The 21,884-nt window shown below is 46.0% G+C and overlaps 1 protein-coding gene and 1 long non-coding RNA gene across 2 annotated transcripts in view; both read left to right on the top strand.

The window, feature by feature from the left end:
- The first annotated feature begins 8,472 nt into the window (after positions 1-8,472).
- LOC308477305 overlaps positions 8,473-21,884 on the top strand; it is a 121,354-nt gene continuing 107,942 nt past the window's right edge. Inside the window, exon 1 of the long non-coding RNA XR_013986468.1 lies at positions 8,473-8,589. This is a non-coding gene — a long non-coding RNA (uncharacterized lncRNA). The remainder of the gene's footprint in view (positions 8,590-21,884) is intronic.
- Positions 15,225-21,884, top strand: part of DUSP16 (dual specificity phosphatase 16) — a 46,676-nt gene continuing 40,016 nt past the window's right edge. The window contains exon 1 of the mRNA XM_081005510.1: positions 15,225-15,699. The gene's annotated coding sequence lies outside the window, so the exon portion shown is untranslated. The remainder of the gene's footprint in view (positions 15,700-21,884) is intronic.

The following is a 21,884-nucleotide window of genomic DNA, read 5'->3' as shown; positions in this document are numbered from 1 at the left end:
TTTGATGAGCTCTTGCCCCTGCCTTCTGCTCTGGAGGGGAGGACTGGAACCAATGGATTCAAGTTACAAGAAAGGAGATTCCAACTTTCTGATAGTAAGAGGTGTTCAACAGTGGAATGGTCTCCGGAGGATGTGGACTCTCCTTCCTTGGAGGCTTTTAAGCAGCGCTTGGGTGGCCATCTGTCACGGATGTGATTTAGTTGAGATTTCTGTATTGCAGGGGGTTGGACTAGATGATCCTTGGGTCCTTTCCAGCTCTATAGTTCTATCATAATACTAACAGTTTATGAAATTCTCATCCTTTGGGATTAATGCATAATTGCATTTATTGTATAGGAATCATTTGAAGGAGCAGAGATTCTAACACAGCATAAATTATGATGTTTGCAGTATGTCAACAAGAAATTATGTATCTATTAAAATAATTAAAATAATTCTCCAACATAATATTGCAAAACTTGTTTACCTGATACCAAGAACTTTTCCACAAAAGGGCCTAACAGTTTGGTTGTTGTTTTCTCAGAGGTATGCCAATATTCTGCAGCACTTTCTCAAAATTAAGCATTCATGAACATTTCAGGCTGAGGTTGCACGTCTCTTCATGTAACAACAACAATAACAACAACACATTTACCTTGGAGTTAGTCTCACTGGACTTAGTGGTGAGGATAACAGGAAGTAGAACCATGAACTCCTTGGAGGAAGGGCAAGGAATAATAATGATGATAATAACAACGGAATGGGCGGTGTTACTGATGCTCAGTGATAACCAGCTCTAATCTGGAGGGATATATTTTAAATTACTGGTCATGTCCCATGGGCGTAGCCAAGTGGGGCAGGGGGCAGTTGCCCCCATAAATAAATAAAATAACTAACTAACTGAGGTTCTGCCCCACCAACAAAAATCCTGGCTACGCTCATGTCATGTCCCCAGAATGGACAATACCACACTTAACTGCACTTTGCTTCGATGTGCTTTGCAGCTACAGTGATACCTCAGGTTACATACGCTTCAGGTTACAGACTCCGCTAACCCAGAAATAGTGCTTCAGGTTAAGAACTTTGCTTCAGGATGAGAACAGAAATCATGCTCCGGCAGCGCGGCAGCAGCAGGAGGCCTCATTAGCTAAAGTGGTGCTTCAGGTTAAGAACAGTTTCAGGTTAAGTACGGACCTCCGAAACAAATTAAGTACTTAACCCGAGGTACCACTGTATTGCTTCTTAGTAGGAGGTGGGTGCAGCTGCAAGCAGCCCAGCTGCTTCCAGGGGAAGGAAGCCCCCTGCTCCCTCCCTTCTAGCCACAGGAGTGGAGCTGTCTAGGGCTGAATCCAGGTTTTCCCACTTCCACACCTGCAGCCAGGGGGGCCTGGCTTAATGGACTACACAGTATAGTATACAGTATAGTGTAACTTTGTGCATTGGGGAACAAATTTTTCTGTGTGTGACTTGCTTTATTGCGATACTCACTTTATTGTGGTGGTCTGGAACTCTGCCCACAATATTTCCAAGGTATGTCTGTATTAGACACATTTTTCTGCAACTAGAACTTTGCAGCCAAATGCCTGACTTGATATATCAAATAAATATGTTAACTTCAGCTTTCTTTGCTTCTGCAGTTCCTGCCCATGTCCCCCTCTTCCTCCACCAATGTGTTCTTCCTATGGACCCCACAAAGACTCTGAAGCCCAGCTCCCATTCTTCCCTGCTCTAGGTCAGTAGTGGCAACCATAAATTTAATTCTGGCAACTAGTAGGCCAAATTTCAAGTATACCTCACCATAGATATAATATTCTTTTTAAAGGGTTTTGTTTGGGACACTTCAAATTTGAATGGAAATTTTGCTATGAACACACTGCTGGCTGCTCTCCCCATGAAAGAAAACCCAACAATAGCTCCTATCCAAACAGCAGGTGCAAAGATTAACTTAGGTTGCTTCTGTGGGGCAGGAAGCAAGAAAACAGAGCTTATCAACCCCAAGCAAAAGGGTTGGAACCCTGCCCAGCCAAGGACACCAAGAGACCCTCTGCTTGTCTTCCCTCTCCTGGACATAAGGGCATCTCAGCCAATTACTGGCAACAACCGACTGAAGCAAGTCCCAGAAATGGCTGGAAAAGGAGGCGGAACAGGGGTTGGAAGGGCAGCAGCAAAGAAAGCTGAACAGGGGGCAATGGGGCAGAGTGGCCTTAGGCATGCTCCGCCATCACATGAAATGACCTGGAACGCAACCCCCACGCAAGTGCAGAGGCTTCACCTCAGCATATGTCAGTGCATTAACATATACACTGGAAGGAACACAGAGATTTTTGCAAAGACTTAACAAGGATTTAAAATACACAACTTGAAAGAAAAATCTCTGGCTATAAGAAAGGGTGGTGTTAAATTCTATGAATTTAGAAAACGGATAAAAGTCGGCCTTGCAGCAGCATCAACAAACAAGGTAGAGCATTACAATGTAGTTCATTCAGGAGTGTTGCAGCCATGCTGATATGTGTATCTGGCACTTAAACAACAGGGAATTATGGCTGCTGATATGGTAATTGCAGAGGTACAGAGAAAAAAGTGGGTGGGTCATGTGAAATTCATGACATTCTTGAGGTGAACTCAGACAGCACAAGCATGAGTCACTTCAGTGGCGTATCCTTGGTGTGACTTGCTTTGTACAAGTGCATTGTTCATTTTCAAGAGAGGCTCAAACATGTGCTCCATCTCAGAGCTGTTTTTTGTTTTTGTTTGCTGCTTTTTGTTCTAGAGAGATTTTTCTGACGTGTTTTCACTCCTTTGGCCTACGCAGAGAAATATGTCTATATATGCATACCTATTACAACCAGAGAACACATTGTGGTCTATGAATGACCCTTTCAGGCTCTGCTGTGGATGTGTCCGTGCCTATATTTTAAAACCAGAAGGAAAAGAAGGGCAACAACAAATTAGTAATGCCTTGCACATTTCAGCAATGTGCCTTGAGCACATTCCCCATAAGAACCAGAACTCTGAGAATATACTCAATAGCTACACAACAGCCTTAAACTATAGTTTAGCTCCATGTGAATGCTGAAAATGGTAGTTTTGTGGGAGGAGTGACTAGGGATACTGAGAAAACCCAGCAAATTACAACTGCCGGGATTCCTAATGGGAGGCAGCCATTCAGAGTTGTACCTTGGGTTCCTTGCGCCCTTGGTAAGGAACTGTATCTGCACACAACGCCCATCACTTTATCTCAATGGAAACATTAGAAATGACTACATTTTATGCAACCCAAGTACTTGAAGCATCCAGAGTGAGGGTGAGACAAGGGGGAAAGACAGAAAAAGTTGCACACCTTTGTGCTGCAATGTGAGGACAGGAAACTTCCCCACATTTCCTCTCACCGCCACAGCGGCAGCAATCATGTACTCCATAGTCTCCAGCAGTAAACCTTCATACCACCTTGTCATTTCTCCTACTGTTCAGCTCCCAGCTCTTGTCTAAATATACAATCTTACACAGAAAACTGAAGACGGATTTCTGGAGTGATTTTTTGCCCCCCTCCCCCTTCCAGCCTGCACTCTTGATTTTACCAACTCCTAGGTACAACTCTGCAGTTAAACTCATATCAAACTGTTGTAAGTCCTTGAGTAGATATACCCTGAAGAAGAACACTGCTTTGAGAGGAGGCGGGTGTTAAGTTGTGGGTGAACATATCAGACGACACAGCGATTCTTCAAACAGCTCTTGTTTATTCACAGGCCGGAACAGAACTGAACTGAATTATTCACAGGCCAGAACAGCCAGCCTGCTTATATAGAGCTCCACTAGAACGCAACAGTAACCATTTTCTGTAACTATCCAATCACTGAATGTCACTTTCGATCCCTTATTTGTATATGTGATCTGAGTGAAAACTATCTACAGTATCCCCCTGCTGGCCCAGGGTGAGAACTTCAGTACATAACACCCCTCCCCACCGAGATAAGGCGTTAGTTACAATCGTAATGGTTTCCTTATATGCAGCACTACACGTAATGGTTCAATTAGGCACAAAAGCATATTGGTTACATTTCACCTACTTCCAGTAGACTGACAGTATTACATGTCCAACAACATAGTCCTTTAAATAAGTTGGGCGCTTGGAAACTCTGCCAGACCGCCGGGGAAACTCTGCCAGACCCAGGTCCGGGGGGGCCGCCCGATTCTTGCTGAGGCTGTGGCGCGACCCTAGGTGGCATTGAAACCAAGTCCCCTGTATCCGCTGCTGTGGGTGGAACATCTGCAAGTGGAGTTGGCGGAATGTCAGGCACGAAAGTGGTCTGAGTCTGTGGGAAGTCCGGCAGACCCTCTGAAGCGGCTTGGTTCAGCTCCACGCCTGCAGTATCCCCCTGCTGGCCCAGGGTGAGAACTTCAGTACATAACAGCGGATGTTTTTGCTTGTGAAGAAGACACCTTGCCAAAACATGCTGCAGATTATTATTCAGTCCAGTTGATTTGCTATTTGGCAATGTGACATTTGTGACAGGTCTTTTCCTTTATTCAAGCAGGCCACTGTTTCAGAACACTTTAGTTTGATCACAGGTCAGCCTGTCCCAGGACTTACATTACAGGACAAGGAAATTTTTGTAAACTGCAGTAGGAGTCTCTACATGGAAAAACAGAAACATTACAATCTATACTGGTTAAACTGATTTTGCAGTCATATTCTTATTCCTAAGAGCCCCATGCATTGACTACAACAGAACTCAGCTTAAAGTTTCCAGTTTATTTTATTTAACAGGATTTATATGCTGCTTAGAATGATAGATAACTACCACTGCAATGGTGGTTGGAGTTTCCCATGACTATCATATGTCTGCTTTTTGAATGTTTTATAATCTGTTGTAGGAAAACATCATCCAAATCTTCAGTCTAGCTTTGAACTCTGTAGTAGAGACCCACACTAACAGTTGTTAGGTAACAGTTGTTTCTCTCTCCTGCAATTTTTACCCAAATACCTGGTACTCTCAATCTGCTTTTAATGCTCCAAGTCATGGATCTCTTCACAAGTGTACACATCTTTTACATATAATGCTCCTACTTCTCCTTTCCTGTTTCATCTATTCCTTTTGAACAGGTTATACCCCTTCATTTCTACATTCCAGTCATGTGTCTCATCCCACCAGGTTTCAGTAATGCCTACCCATAGGGTTGCCATATGTCCAGGAAAATGCAGACATGTTCTCTTTTGGGGGCCAACATGCCCACCTGGGCGGATTTTTACATTTTAAAGGAAATGTCTGGGTTTGGGGGGGTGGCTTGGGCTCAGGTGTCTTGGACTGTTCTGCATGCCACAGCCACTGCCAGCCTGGGCCAGGGAAAGAGGTGCACATCCACAATACCCCCCCCCCCGTGCTCACCTGCTTCTTTCTCCTGCTTGGGATATCCTCTTTTTTGCTGTTCAATATATGGCAACCCTACCTACCAGGTCATATTTGCCATTCTATAATAAAAGCTTGAATTCATCTTTATTGTTTCCCATACTCTGTGCATTAGTATAGAGAAAACTGAAACCATGAGCTGTTCCCTCCAGCTGCTTCCTTCTTGTAGTTTCATGTCCCTTAGCAGATTTTTGTAGCACCACCACAGTTTCCTGTGCATCAATGAAACTATTATGCCCAGTACCAGGTGTTCCCCTGTCGTCCATAATATTGTCTTCCTCTCCCTCAGGATTTAGTTTAAACCTCTCCTGATCTGGGTCACAAGACTCTTAGCAACCACACGCTTACCAACCACTGTTAAGGTGCAACCCATTTTGCCACAAGTCCTTCCTCAAGGAACTGGAGACCTGTGCTTTTTTTCAGGGGGTACTCAAAGGTACTCAGTACCAGCACCTCTTTTTTGTTGTTGTTAAAAAGTGTGGGACTTACTGTAACAACTTCATGGTGAGTACCGACACCTCTTTTTCTAGGGAAAAAAGCACTGCCGGAGACGATGGCCTCCAAAACCAAACCTTTCCTGATAACACAATCAGCACAGCCAGTAGTTTCGTTCCAGTATTCTCCTCTGTCTTTCTGGGCCATGACCTTCGACAGGAAGGAGTAATGAAAATACCATCTGTGCTCTAAGTCTCTTCAGCTTCCTGCCCATAGTCCCTTGCTATATGTTGAAGACTGTGTTTGCCAATATTGTTTGTACCCACATGAATCAGAAGGAAGGGGTAATGGTCAGCAGGCTTTATAAGACTTGGCAACTTCTCTGTAACATCATGACTCTTTGCACCTGGAAGACAGCACAGCTCCCAGGACATCCTGTCACCTCCACACACTGCTGCTCCAGTCTCCCTCAGTAGGGAGTCACCTACCACCTCCACATGTCTCTTCCTCCTCTAGGGAGTGGCAGGAATTGTTTTGTACCTTCCATAGCCATGTCAGTATATTCTGAGGTCTGCAGCTGCTGGCTTGCTCCTCTAGCCCAGAATCCGTGTCCAAAGTGAGGGCACAGAATTTGCAGCTCCAGCAGCACCACATGGCCTGTTTAGGGAAGCTTTTAATGTTTAACAGACTATTATATTTTTATATTTTGTTGGAAGCTGCCCAGAGTTGCTGGGGAAACCCAGCCAGATGGGCAGGGTATAAATAAATTATTATTATTATTATTATTATTATTATTATTATGAGTGGACAGTCCACTCTGCTCTATTAAGAAATTTCTTATCTTGTCCCATATTCAAAGTGTTTGTAGGTGAACCTCATGTTCTTGTAGCTTCTCTTCCAGCAAGGCAACCACCTTGCACTTGCTGCAGGTATAGTTTTTCACATTCTCAGGCAGGAAGACAAGCATGGTTCAGGTGTTGCAGGACACTGCAGCAGTTCCCTCAGCATCCATGTCTCTTGGTACCATGCACACCATTAAGCAGCACTCTGGGCTTCCCCATCAAAACACCCTCACAAACATCCCTGTTTAATCTAAATAGTTTATGTAAAAAAAAAAAATTAAAACATTGAAAATTACTGATAAAACCAGATGTTAATAACTCAAACTCTCTATCTATTAATATTAGGCAGGTTTCTTTGGTGTATAATCTTCTATGCCTGCTATCAGGCCATCTTAACCATAGGTGCCAGGGGTGTGGGGCACCCAGGGGCGCCAGGCCAAGAGTTGGAGTCCAGGGAAGAGCCTGCCCATTGGAGCTTCTATTTCGCCGCTTGGTTTCACCGTCTCATGGGCAGTATAGTTCCCCCACCTCGAAGAAAACAACATCGCCTCAGGGTTGGGCTCCAGTAACGGGAGAAAGACCGTTTGGGAGGCGAGTGGTGCCTGGTTGGCCCTTTGTTCGGTGCCATATTGTCACATTTCTATGTTCTGCTTGCATGCTGGGAGTCTTAGCGCCTGATTGCCCTGTCAAGGAAAAGGGTGCTACCCAGCATCCTGTTCGCGCTTGGAATGTCCTTGGAGGAGCCGAGGCGCCTCGGGGAGTCGTACCGTGTTTGCTGGGAAGGATGCCGCTGACAGAATCAGGTGGGACTGGTTGCCAGGTAGGCTGGCCCCGCCATGAGGGAAGGCCGGCAGCAGGGTCCACACGGGCAGCAGATCCCCAGGCAGCTTTTTCTTCCCCACTTGCTCCCGAAGCAGATCTTCACTCCACTTCTTCCCTGGGAGGAAGGAGGGTTGCGGCTTCTCCTGCTGCCAGGTAAACAAGAAGAGCCGCTCTCACAGGATTCGCACAGGGCCCGAGACCGCAGCCCACATTTGGCAGAGGTGCACCGACCCTGGCAGGTGGGTCAGTGTGGAGGCAGCATGGCACAGTGGTTAGAGCGGGTAGCTCTGTGCCACGAGTTGGGGGTGAGTGAGACAGCGAGGCGCTGAGGCAGCCGGCCGGCTCCACCCTCCTGCACACCTGGGATTGGCGTAGGGCCATGAAGAGGCGCTCCCAGTGCATGTTGCTCACACCATGAGCCACAGCCGCCCACCGCCTCGAGCTGGTTTGTAAAAAAGGTTGACAACTCTGGGGTTTCCCCCCTAAAAACCGGGGAGGCTTGCTGGGCAGATCTTTGCACCCCAGCACTGCATATGGTTAAGACAGCCCTGCCTGCTATAACCCTTTTTGTTTAGTTAAGCCTACCTAGACACATAATTTTATTATGTAGAGTTGTTTTTAAAACTGTTGATTTAATTTTCATTTGGATAATTTTGTATTTTATACTATACCATACACTTAGAGATTTTTATTTAAGCCCTGTATAAACCTCGCTAAATAAACATTCTGGAGAGTCATATGTTTCCTGGCCCCTTTTACAGGGATTTCAACTAGATAATATATGTGAAGTGATTGGAAAGCTTGAAACTGATGCATAAATGTGAAGTATTATTAACAACCTCCACTCCTCCCATCAAAAAAAGGGGCAAAGACTGTTATCCTTAGTACCCTGGAAATACAGTGGTACGTCGGGTTAAGTACTTAATTCGTTCCGGAGGTCCGTTCTTAACCTGAAGCACCACTTGAGAGACCTGAGAGAAAGCTAATGGGGCCTCCCGCTGCTGCCGCGCCGCCGGAGCATGATTTCTGTTCTCATCCTGAAGCAAAGTTCTTAACCCGAGGTACTATTTCTGGGTTAGCAGAGTCTGTAACCTGAAGTGTATGTAACCCGAAGCGTATGTAACCCGAGGTACCACTGTAAATGGTCAAGTGGACATACGGAGGTGAACAATGACCAGCACTCAGCTACCCTCTCAGCCTATCCTTATGGCCACATTTCCACTCACATTACCCACATTTCCTAGTCGTAAACAATGCTTAATAATTTAAACATCAAACTTGAGATACAGCGGAGAGAGGTGTGTCTTTTTCTAAAATATACCTCCTCCGCTCCACTTCAATCTTTACACAGCAAAGCTATTTATTAGCCAGAGACCTTGTTACTATAATATCCCACATATAAACATTAACCAAAGAGGCAATGGGTCTACAGTACTAACTCCTGACCTTTCAGATGGAACAGGTTGGCAGAAAGCCACCACCTGCCTGGTGGGTCAGCTTAGCACTCCACACACAAAGTAGCCAATCAATTAGATCATTTGCAAATTTTCTCAAATGCCTTATCAGATGCTTCAGGTCACTGGTCCTCCTAGCCCAATTACTATACAGTGGTGCCTCGCAAGACGAAATTAATTCGTTCCGCAAGTTTTTTCTTCTTGCGAGTTTTTCGTCTTGCGATGCACAGTTTCCCATAGGAATGCATTGAAAATCAATTAATGCGTTCCTAGGGAAACCGCTTGCCAGGCTGGCGGTGGGGAGAAGGGCTTTTCTCCCCACCGCAAGCCTTCAGAACAGGTACGGGAACAGAGGGGAAGGCGCGCAGCGCTTTCCCTCTGTTCCCGGGGCTTGCGTGGGAGGAGGGTTTTTCCTCCCCACCGCCAACATTCAGAACAGCATTCTGAATGTTGGCGGTGGGAAGGAAAACCCTCCTCCCACCCCAAGTCTTCAGGAAAGCCATCCGATGCCGGGCGGCGGGAGAAGGTGTCCCCCCCCTGCCCGGCATCGGAGCTTTGTTCCGATGCCGGGCGGCGGGAGGAGGCATCCCCCCCCCGCCCGGCATCGGAGCTTCGTTCCGATGCCGGGCTGCGGGAGGAGGCGTTCCCCCCCCCGGCACCGGAGCTTCGTTCCGATGCCGGGCGGGGGGGGAGGAAGCGTTCCCCCCCCGCCCGGCATCGGAGCTTCGTTCCGATGCCGGGCGGGGGGGGGGAGGAGGTCCGAGGACAGTGGGGAAGACGCGCTGCGCTTCCCCGCTGTCCCGGAGATTTCCCTATGGGCTTTCGTCTTGCGAAGCAAGCCCATAGGGAAATTCGTTTTGCGAAGCGCCTCCAAAACGGAAAACCCTTTCGTCTAGCGGGTTTTCCGTCTTGCGAGGCGTTCGTCTTGCGGGGTACCACTGTATTGTCTTTGTCAGCAATTCCCAAACTTGTGAGAGAAAGCAAGTATGTCCTGGTGATCAGTGGTGATGAAAGCTAGGGACTCTCATCTTAACGGCCTTAGCAAGTCTTGGATAGCTCCACAGACCACTTCACCTGTGGAGCATACAATTAACACCCCACTCTTCTCTGAAACCCTTCCTTTCCATGGCCATGCCATTCGGCAATGGCTTCTGCGTTCTAGATATATTAGAGCAAATGAACAAACAATATAGTAATGACTTATACATATATCAACAGTGAGCACAGGCACTTAACCCACTTAAGTCGTAGCACCACCATAGCTATAGGAAGAAAATGTGGCATTTACTTCTGCCCTGATCCTAAAGGCATTTACTTGGGAATAAGCATTATTTTGTAATAAAAAGGTAAAGGGACCACTGACCATTAGGTCCAGTCGTGGCCGACTCTGGGGTTGCGGCGCTCATCTCACTTTATTGGCCGAGGGAGCTGGCGTACAGCTTCTGGGTCATGTGGCCAGCATGACTAAGCCGCTTCTGGCAAACCAGAGCAGCACACGGAAACGCCGTTTACCTTCTCGCCGGAGTGGTACTTATTTATCTACTTGCACTTTGACGTGCTTTCGAACTGCTAGGTTGGCAGGAGCAGGGACTGAGCAACGGGAGCTCATCCGGTCGCGGGGATTCGAACTGCCAACCTTCTGATCAGTAAGTCCTAGGCTCTGTGGTTTAACCACAGCGCCACGTGTCTCTTATTTTATAGTAGAAGGGGGATAATGTAGTTTTAAAAGGAAGACATCATAAAATTTACTTTGGTTACCACATACATGTCTGGCCGGCTGCCCCATAGCTCTAAACTGTTTTTAATAATATGAAGAATGAATGGATTATGTAGCAGCTAGCATCACTTAAGGTACTGACACCAGGCATACTTGTTACGGCTCCCTTCACCTGCCACTTTGAGTCATGGCAGCGCGCATGGGCGTAGCCAGAAAACAAGAGAAATACTTAACTGACCAATCACATCAGTTTTGCCCCTCCTTTCAAAAAAGTCCTGCCCCCTTAACAAAAATCCTGACTGTTCTGCTTCGCTGCCAATGGTGAAATGTGAAGGTGCTTTGCTGCATGCCTGCCACCTGCTCCGCTTGCCACCCCTGCTGAAGCCTTGCTTACCAGGGTTGTGAGGCCATAGTTTCCAGGTTCTGGCAAGATCTCGTGGGGCTCTTATGCAATCTTACAGGGCTGTTGTGCATTTTCTCCTGAACCTGGAGGCTGCTGCAGCTGCTTCTTGTTGCTTCTCCCATAGCAGCAGCATTGGGGACACACCCACAGAGACGCGCCTTGGATTTCGTTGCCTGAGGCAGCTGCCTTAGTCTGCCTCATGAACAGGCCGACCCTGCTCTGGGTGCTTGGGTGAGGGAGGCTCCAAAGTCCAGTCCTAGCTGCACCACTTATTAATTAAAGTTTTTTGCAGATAAAGTCACTCAGATTCGGGAAGAGGTAGACTCCACCATGGGAGCAGGGCTGGGGCGGGAGAGTGCTAGACTCCTATCTAGTCAAGTTGCGTGGGATCAGTTCCAATCTGTTACCTCTGAGGATGTGGACAGGCTGCTTGGACGAGTAAAACCAACCACCTGTCTCCTTGATCCTTGCCCATCCTGGCTTATAAAAGCTAGCCAGGGAGGGCTGGGCGATGGGCTTCACAGGGTGGTGAATGCTTCACTCTGTGAGGGAGCCTTCCCAGACCCGCTGAAAGAGGCGATTATCAAACCGCTTCTTTAAAAACCATCTTTAGATGTGGTCAATATAGCCAACTATCGCCAAGTCTCAAATATTCCATTCTTGGGCAAGGTGGTTGAGCGGGTGGTTGCTGAACAACTCCAGGCACGCCTGGAAGAAGCAGACCATTTGGATCCCTTCCAGTTGGGATTCAGGCCTCATCATGGGACTGAAACTGCCTTGGTTGCACTGGTTGATGATCTCCGGCAGGCTAGGGACAAAGGTGAGAGCTGTTTCCTAGTTCTGCTGGATCTCTCAGCAGCTTTTGACATCTTCGACCAAAACATCCTTCTGGACCATCTAGAGAGGCTGGGAGCTGGGGGAGCTGTTATATAGTAGTTCCACTCCTTTCTCCTGGGCCGTGTTCAGAAAGTGGGGGGGGGGGGATGAGTGTTCAGATCCCTGGACTCTCACTTGTGGGGTGCTTCACGGTTCTGTCCTCTTCCCCATGCTTTTCAACATCTACATGCAGCCGCTGGGAGAGATCATCAGGGGCTTTGGGCTGGGTGTTCATCAGTATGCGGATGATACCCAGCTCTACCTCTCTTTCAAATCAGAAAGATTCCTGCAGCCAGTCCAAAGCAGTGCCAGTGTTGTGGAAGTCAGTCCCCGCACAGTGAGGCGTCTGCGGCTTCTTCTGAAGGAAATGCTGCACCGGCTTAGCTCAGCGCGCGGGGACTGACCGAGTGGGCGGCAGGGTCCACGGGCTGGATTTACGAGCCTGGTGGGCCTCAGTGTCTACAACATGTTGTTTTATGAGAACTTTGGCCTGTTCGTATCCCATGCCGAGTAGCAAACCTGGAGAGAAGCTCAGGGTTGAGATTTTAGTTGTCACTGCCTGCTTCCATGTGGATTGGAAATCATCATTCATAGTTAGTGGGTCAAGTCCAAGGGGAAATAAAGATAGTCTGAGCCAGTAGTTGAGTATGGTCACTCACACTCTAGCCTCGACCTGTCTCTAGTCTCAGGGTGGCATTAGGGACACATTTTGGGACTTGCACAAGTTCTAGGGGTGCAAAAATGGAGAAGGGGCCCAGCTGGGCACCATAGAGAAGTTGTGCTATTGGTTTGGCTTCAAATAATTTGCATGCTTCAGGTATATAGTAGCCATCTCTTGTTTTAAGAAATTTAAGGATTGCAGATGAGCTCCTCTGAGCAATATCAGCAACATAACCCCCATGGGCTTTCCTACTGCCAGCAGAATGAAAAACTACCCCCAGATATTTGAAACAAGAGGCCTGCTCAATCTTGTGGCCATCTATGCTCCAAGAGCAGCTCATAGGCTGTTTGGCAAATGCCATGATCTTAGTTTTCTGATAGTTGAGTTCTAGCTGGTCCTCCTTGCAGTACTGTGTTAGTGCTCTCAGTGCTCTTTTGAACCCAATAGGTGTTCTTGAGAGTATTGCTGCATCGTCTGCATACAGCAGAACAGAGATGTGTCTTGCAGCAAGCTTTGGGGAGTGAAAGTTCATGTTGTGGAGATGGCCCACCATGGAATTAATGTAAGCCTTCACAATCTACTTTTCAGTTCTCCAGAGGCACATGTGTGAATCAGGATGTGCATTCGATGGTCTTATTTGGCAGGGCTTTTATTTAAAAAATTCATACACATTCATCAATCACTCTACCTAGAGTGGCAAACAACCTTGGCCCCACACTTACTGTAAATGCTATGAAGATGACAGCTTAAAAAATGATTGTTAACTCTGCGATCTTTCCAAGAGTTTGTGCTCATTTTGTTTCCCTCCACTATGTAGGAAGCAACAGATGTTTTCAATATGACAATGGGGAATGATTTTAGTTCCTTCAAATGTAAAACAAATCACTTCAGGTAATTTGCAAACTACTTCTAAAGATGAATTAAATCTGTAAGTCATTGCAGGTCAGCATTTCTTTCTTCCTCACATCATTGGAAAAAAATGTGCCATTAGTTATTGTAACATGTATATCCATGTTAGATGGTTATATGCATCATTAGATAAGTGAATAAAGGAACAATCTGTTAATATTTTTTAGGTAACAGGATTAAATTAAGATACAGTGGTGCCTCGCAAGACGAAATTAATCCGTTCCGCGAGTGTCTTCGTCTAGCGGTTTTTTCGTCTTGCGAAGCAACCCTATTAGCGGCTTAGCGCTATTAGCGGTTTAGCAGCTATTAAAGGCTTATCGGCTTAGCTGCTTAGAAAAAGGGGGGGGGGAAGCGGAAAAAAAATCTCAAGACTCGCAAGACATTTTCATCTTGCGAAGCAAGCCCATAGGGAAATTCGTCCTGCGAAGCAACTCAAAAACGGAAAACCCTTTTGTCTAGCGGGTTTTCCGTCTTGCGAGGCATTCGTCTTGCGGGGTACCTCTGTATAATTCATTCCTTCATGAGACCAAAATTGAATTTTGATATTTTCCCTGTCACCAATGCAGATTGCAAAATCTCGATTGGTTAGAATGTGCACTTGATTTACAGCACAGGGAGGAAGTTAATAGTTGATCTTTATCATTAGGATGATCTTCTTTCCTTGGCTATCACTCATAGCAGAGTAAGATTTACTTCCATGAATATGGTCTTAACGGTTTATGGTGGTACAAGGAGGTCTCCATGGCAGGGGTCAGCAAACTAAGGGCCGCGGGCCAGATCAGGCCCAATTGCCTTCAGGATCCGGCCCACGGACTGTCTGTGGATCAGCGTGGGGTTTCTGTTTGTTCAGGCGGTGCCATCCCCCCCCACACACCATGGCAGCGCCTCCTCCCTCCCTCCTCCTGGCTTCTCCCTGCCCTGCCTAGAGGAGGAAGGGGGCTGGGCTGAGCTGGCTCAGCATCATTTTCAGCAGCCCCTCTCTGGAGCCAGCCCTTTCGCGCCCCCCCGCCCGGTGCCCCTGTGGGCCAGAGAGCAAAGCGGACGAGCTCCCTCTGCCTACTCACGAGAAGCAGCGGGGGCGGCAGCCCCTGGGTCTAGGGGGAGGACTAACTGCCCCCCTCGCCTCTTTTTCCAGCTCTCCCCCCCCCCGTGCCGCTTCTCTGGCCTGCCACAAGGTCTGAGGGGCAGTGGACTGGCCTGCGGCTAAAATTTTTGCTGACCTCTGCTCCCTGGTATGAAGGCAGGGGTCAGCCTGACACTCTGGCCCCTCAGGTGTGTGGACAGAGGGCCTCTCCTCCCACGTGCAAATCGAGACCCCGAGGAAAGGACCAGGTGCAGGTGCAATCCGGGCTTGCCCTCCCATGAGGCCAGGAGATCCTAGGGGTACTTTTAGGATGGGCTTTAACCAAGGTCTTTAGTGCACGCAGTCCCGGCCTTTCCCCGTGACTTGGCACTTTAGAAATGCTCTGACATATTACAAACATTTAAAGAAGAAAGGGGGGGGGGAGAAGGGAGAGCAGCAGCAGCAGCGCGAAAGCGCAGGAGGGAGGGAGGGGGGGGGCCTCTTTCTGGTCCCAACTTCAGGCCCGCGAGGAGAGTTCAGGGAGCTGCAGCGCCGGCCGGGCGAGTTGGCGGAGCTGCCCGGGCTCCTCTGCCTCCCGGTGCCTGGGCAGGTCTCTGCGCAGGCAAGGCTGGCCTCCCTCCCTCCCTCCCTCCGCCTCGGAGCCGCCCCTCTTCCCTCAGGCGGAGCTCATTCCCGGGGATTGGTTTCCAATGACGCCATCGCTTTTATTTTTACACCGATGACCTCATCCCCGCGGCAGCGGCAGCAGCAGCAGCAGCAGCCTGCAAGTTGACTGACCAGCCAAACTCTTCTCTCCCCCCCCTCCCTCCCCGTTTGTTTTGTTCCCCACAGTCAGTTATTCAACGTGTTGGCTCCCCCTTTCCTATGAGCCGCGGCTTTGGAGAAAGCGACCGGGCGACGGGTTCCCCGGCTCCCCCCGAGGCATCTTCAGTGAGGAAGAAAGAGCTCGCCGCGCTTCCTCCCTCGCCTTCCTCCTCCTCCTCCTCCTGCTGCCCTCTTTCTCTCAGCGGAGAGGGGGGTCCCGCTGCCCCCAGAGGAGGCTCCGAAGCGCCGCCTGGCAGAGTCAGAAGAGGCTGAGGGCAGCTGCCAGTTGAGAGAGAGGGGGAAAAGTAAGTCTTGGTGGGGAGGGCGGAGAGGAGAAGGGGGTTGGCAAGGAAGGGGGGGGAATGTTGTCCTGTGCACCCCCCCCCCAATATGCAGGTCTGGGGTCACTGCCTGGAAGCCACATGGGTGGGAGTTCTAAAAAATGTTTGGTGTGTCCCTCTTCCTCTAAAGAAAATGGAAAAGAAAGAAAAGGTTCTCCCCCCCTGTTAAAGCACAGAAACAATCCTGGATTTCTTAGAAATATCTTCACTCCATGTCTTCTGCATTGCTGACTTGAGTTAAACGCCTGCTCTTCCTCCTTTAAATGGTTCTGCTGTAAAATAGTTTTATTATTTCACACACACACACAGTTATTTCAGATGGGATGAGAAACTACATATATGCAAAGATTTTGTGTGCTTCTGTGTGTGTGAGAAAGTTATATTCTTGCTACTATTAGCATTTTTTTTATGATCTCTCGTTCCTTTTCTGTTCCTTATGTTCTCTGGTTGCTTTGGGGGTTGGTTTGTCCTTTAGGATTTTTATCTGTTGTCTGTATGAAGTCCCCTCTCATGGAATCAAAGAGGATCAGTGTGAGGCGCCGCGAAAAACAAATATTTAAATGAAGTATCTTATAAGATCTTTTTAAAAATGATCTTTTGTTTTTCAAATATCCAGGCACCTGTTCCTCTAGTTTTCAGTATCATGGCCTCAGGTTATTCACAGAGGACAAAACATGCAGACTTTTACGATATTAAAACTTTTACATAGGAAAATGGGGCAGAAGAAGGAATGTGCCTCAGAAATGTAGAATTGTCTAGAGATCATGCTGGGTTTAATGATAGTTTATTAATCATCTTATAGTACATATTTATGTAGAAGTAAATTCTGTTGAGTTCAATGGGATTTAAGTAAGTGGGTACTCTAGGATTGCAGCTTAGTCCACAGAGAGGTGGTGGACTCTCCTTCCTGGTATGACTTGGTTGAAATTCTTGCACTGCACCTGATGCCTCTTCCAACTCCAGAGTTCTATGATTCTAGGATGTCTGGATAATGTATAATGTATACAATTAGTGCTGCTTCCCTTTTCTCCCTGGCGGAACGGCTGTGCCTAAATCAGCTGCTCTAAAGTCTCCTTATCAGTAAAACTCTATGCTGGAAGCTTCACCTGGTGAATTTCTGCTTATCAAAGGATAGGGGGACCCTCCTCACAAACATTCATTATTCTTGCTTCTAGTCTTTATGAGGAAATATTATGGTTTTGACTAATTTAAATAAAGTGCTACATGTATCTAGTTCCACTAAAGTACCATCCCAGAGAGATTGGAACACTTTTAAGAAAACTCTGTATTGCAGTAAAAGAAACAAAGAGAAATACTGTAGTTGGTGACTAACCTGTTGTTTTCTGTTCAGGTATTAGCTGATTTTATTTTTAATTTTGGTCACCCTCATTTGGCTGATAGTTTTAAAAAAATTGTAGGGCCTTCTGCAAAAATGTCATTGGCAGAGAGAGAAATATCTTAGCTAGTTGATATTTTGCTGAGTAAGGTATGTGCAGTAATTCTGTTGCAGACAGTTCTGGCCCACAAGCAGAGGTTGTGTTTCACTTATTAATTTTATGTAAAAAGAAATATATTGAGCTGTTAATTCTCAATCCATACATAGTTGTCTGGAAACACAGTACAGTAGTTCTACATTGGTGCGTTCAGGATTGTAGCCATTGCAATACTTTACTTCCATAATACTTAGAAATTATACCAGTAGATGAGTAACTTGTGAATTGACAATTTGGACAAAACAGGACTTGAGGAAAATGTTCATATACTTGTTGAAGGCAACAAAGTTTTAATGCTTACCTTAGTGCGGGAATTGGTTTGTTTTTAAATTGCAAATATGTACACCTGTTTGAAATAGATGTCTAATTAATAAAATGGTGATTTCAGAAAAGATAATCTGGCAGCACAATGTAACCTACATACATGGCTGTCATGAGTGAGAATGAACATCAACTTCTCCATGCAACTTTAGGGCATGCTCATGTCTGCAGTGATTGTGTGCAGGTTGGAACTGACTGTGTGAAGAGCGCTGACATTAGGTGTGCAAGAATCAGTTTATTAAGGACCTTGGTTCTATTATCAAACTGCTCATATCATCAAGACGTTTCTCCTGAAGTTCAGCTGGAGACTTCTTAATTGTAACCCGAGCCCTTTAGATCTTGTCTTGGGGCAAAAAGAACAAGTCTTTGCCCCCTTTTTGTGGCAACCCTTCAGGTATAGTATTCCCCATCAGTCTTCTCCAGGCGAAACATAGTCAGTTTCTTTCATCTTTCCTCCTAGGACTTGTTTCCATACCATTGAACATTTCTGTTGTTTGCTTCTGAATCCATTCCATATTCATATACCTTTCTTAAAGTGTGGTGCTTGGAACTGGACACAGTACTCCAGATGCAATTGTACTAATGCAGAATAAAGTGGATATTTTACACCCCAAAACTTGGAAACTGTTCTATTAATACAGCTTAAAATCACATTATCCTTTATTGTAACTGTGCTGCACGGCTGATTTATATTTGGCTTGTGATTGACTACGATCCCAAGTTCCTTTTCACATGTAGCACTGCCAAGCCAGGTATCTCCAATCCTGCATGTTTTATTTTAGTTTTAGCCTAAATGCAGAATGTTGCATTTCTCTCTCTTTTTAAGTTGGTTTCATAGAATCATAGAATTATAGAGTTGGAAGGGATCCCAAGGGTCATCGAGTCCAACCCCCTGCAATGCAGGAATCTCAGCTAAAGCATTCATGACAGATGGAGAACCAACCTCAGCTTAAAAACCTCCAAGGAAGGAGAGTCCACAACCTCCCAAGGAAGACTGTTCCTTTGTTGAACAGCTCTTATTATCAGAAAGTTCTTCCTGATGTTTAATCAGAATCTTCTTTCTTAAGATTTCCTTTTCCTTTTTGTCTGTTTCAGGCCAGTCTCCTATCAAAGTCATTTTGAATTTTATTGCTGTATTCTGAGGAGGTGTTAGATGTTGCTCAGAGTTTTTGTCATCTCTAAACTTGATAAGGATTTTCTCTACCCCATCACCTAAATAATTGAATGACATCTTGAAAGGTTTTGGGCCCACAACAGAGCCTCCCCCCATTTGATGCGAAATCATAGATGAGCACTCATTGAGTATTGTTTGTATCACCATCTATACTATAAACAGTTTGCTAACCAAAATATGTGCTGACATCAAGATGATTTGATCCAGAGCATTCCTACAATCCACCAAGATTTTTAAAAAGAGATAAAATTTATCTGGCAGGATCTATTCTTGACAAATCCATGCTGCTAATCAAAACATTGTTAAAACACTTAGAAATTGACTCCTGTGCGCATCTTTATAACAATAATGCAGCCAGAATAACTGCTGAGAGAGTCCTGCACATTACCAGAATACATTGTGGATGGAAATTATTCCAGATATTCCAATCCAAAATGAAATGGTGTCATTCATGTTGTGCTTGTGCTTATACTCTTCTCGATACTTCTTCGCTCATATACTTTCATCTTGGTTTTGCAATGGTCATTTGCTTGGGTGCTTGTGGCAAGTGAGAATTGCATCCAGGTGACAACAAAAATTTAAAAAGATTGTTATGACATGTTCAAACAAATGGCTTAACGATGAAGAGGTGTAGGCCAGCGGGTTCATAATTTTTCTGTGGTCTATTAATTGGCTATTAACTTCTGTGAATTTATTTGCAAGGCAGGTTTCAGCCAAGTTTGTAGCACTCTGTCAGAACTGGCTTCAGGTTCCCATGCTGAGTAATATTTATTTTCCAAAGATTTGGTCAGTTCTGCATGGTTATAAGTGGTCAATATAAAAATAAATAAATAAAGGTACTGCATTATTCAAATGTTAAGTATGACTGTTTACCAAAGGATTATTTGAGCAAAAATATCTATATCTGTAGCTAGCTATGCTCGCATACCACACACAAACACTGATTTTATTTTATTTTCAAATAACTTTCCAAATTAGCTGTTACCAAACAGTAACTAATATATTGGAGTCATTGTTGCTTTGACTTCTTTAATCTGCTCTGTGAACTGAAGCTGTTGACAAGGCAAACATCATATAGTACAGATTCACAATGAGTGTTTACTGTGCAGCATGTGCTCCTTAAAGTGCGCACTGCAACAGCACATGAATTGATGGGATCTCCCCTCCCCACACCCACCTCTAGATCATTTTGGTAATCTCTTAATCAAATATATGAATGTGGATCTGGGGGCAGTAAAAAACACTACTCAATATTTTCTGTGGCTAGTTTAGAATGTTGAAAGTGCTTCATGACACATGCCAGTAATCCTTCTGGCAATTCTGTAAGTTGGCCATTATTATTGTCTTTATATGGCTGGTTATAGAATGAATCTGAGAGAAAAGTGAAATCTGAAAGCATACTGGTCCCTGCTTAGCTCTGCAAATGTATAGAGTCCGTGGATATACATCTATCCTTCACACGCATATCCACCAGTGTCCCAGTGAGCGTGAAGCAATTCTGACTCCTGCACAAATTCCCTCTCTCATCTTCTTGGCCCCATAAGCCCCATAAGAGCAGTATAGTAGCACCCTCAGGCCGTCTGCTCTGAGTCTTCTCAGCTTCCAGTTTTGTTCAGGTCTAGCTTGGCTTTGTAAATGTGAGACAACTCACCATTTTTTCCTCACCTTTGTACCACCTCCTTCTGTTGTCAGTGCTGCCCTCTTTCTCTTCTCTTCCCTTTTTCCTTCAGCCTGTAGCCCTGGTGCGGATACTGCACCCTTGAAACCATTGCTGTATCTGTTTGTCTTTTCCTGTGAGCCTTGACCTTGTAAGCTGCAAGTATCTTAGCTGTTGTTTCAGCAGAAGTCTGAGATGAATTCTTCCGAGTCAGAGGAGGACGACATGGCAGGCTTGGGCCAGGCAGCTGCTGGCACCACAGGCTGTTCTTGTGAAAGTGCCCAGTTGCCAGGGGGCATGTTGGCCAGTACTGCTACGCTGGCCTCTCCTCTGCTGCTTGCCAGACAGGGATGGGGCAGAACAGGAAGGCGGCAAGGGCAGGAATGCACCAGTTTGCTGGTAGGCGCAAGGGCAGGTGGCGTAGCTGGGGCTTTTCCCACCTGGGGCAGTCACTGAGTTTGCCTCCCCCTCACTGTTCCTCATCTGGGAGCCCCACAGCCAGCATGCCAAGCGTGGTCAAACAAAACCAGGCTTTCTTGCACCCGGGTCAAAGACACTGTTTGGCCCCCACACCCACCTTCCAGCACACATTTGCATACACAACACGCACATCTACACACCCCTCAACCCATTTGTTCTTAAAGCACATTAAAAAGTAGATCTCCTCAGAGACTAATTGATCATTGGACGAATCCTAAGAAGTATTATGACTGTAAAAGTCAATTGTTTGTCAAAAGTAGAACTTCCATGTGCAACAGTTATAATTATAATTATAATTATTTATACCCCACCCATCTGGCTGGGTTTCCCCAGCCACTCTGGGTGGCTTCCAACAAAATATTAAAAATACAATAAAACATCAGACATTAAAAACTTCCCTAAACAGGGCTGCCTTCAGATGTCTTCTAAAAGTCAGATAGTTGTTTATTTCCTTGATGTCTGATGGGAGGGCATTCCACAGGGTGGGTGCCACTACCAAGAAGGCCCTCTGCATGGTTCCCTGTAACCTCACATCTCGCAGTGAGGGAACCGCCGGAAGGCCCTCAGAGCTGGACCTCAGTGTCTGGGCTGAACGATGGGGAAGGAGACGCTCCTTCAGGTATACTGGGCTGAGGCCATTTTCAGATTATCTATCTGAGGTCTATCTGAGTAAATCCTGTTGGACTCAGTGGGACTTACTTCTGAGTAATTATGCTTGAGGTCGCAGTATACGACTGCACAATCTTTACACACTTGCCTAGGAGTAGGCTTCATTCAGTGGGACTTCTGCGTAGACATGTAAAGACTTGCAGTATAAAACTCTAAAGAATAATATAAAAGACTAAACAATAACAGAATAAACACTGCACAAGTTTCCTTAAAAAAATGCTGGCTGCTGATCCACTGCAATTAAAGAATTTAAAGTGGATTGGCTACATTTTCCTTGAAAATTAAAGGAAGGGATGTCAGCATCACATTTCTTTCATTGCAGGTATTTTATTTTCAGTATAAACAAGACTCAGTT

The sequence above is a fragment of the Podarcis pityusensis genome, assembly GCF_964106645.2.
Source record: "Podarcis pityusensis genome assembly, chromosome: 5".
NCBI lineage: Eukaryota > Metazoa > Chordata > Lepidosauria > Squamata > Lacertidae > Podarcis > Podarcis pityusensis.
Note: the sequence above shows the minus strand (reverse complement) of the source record. Positions and strands in the feature narration are given on the sequence as shown.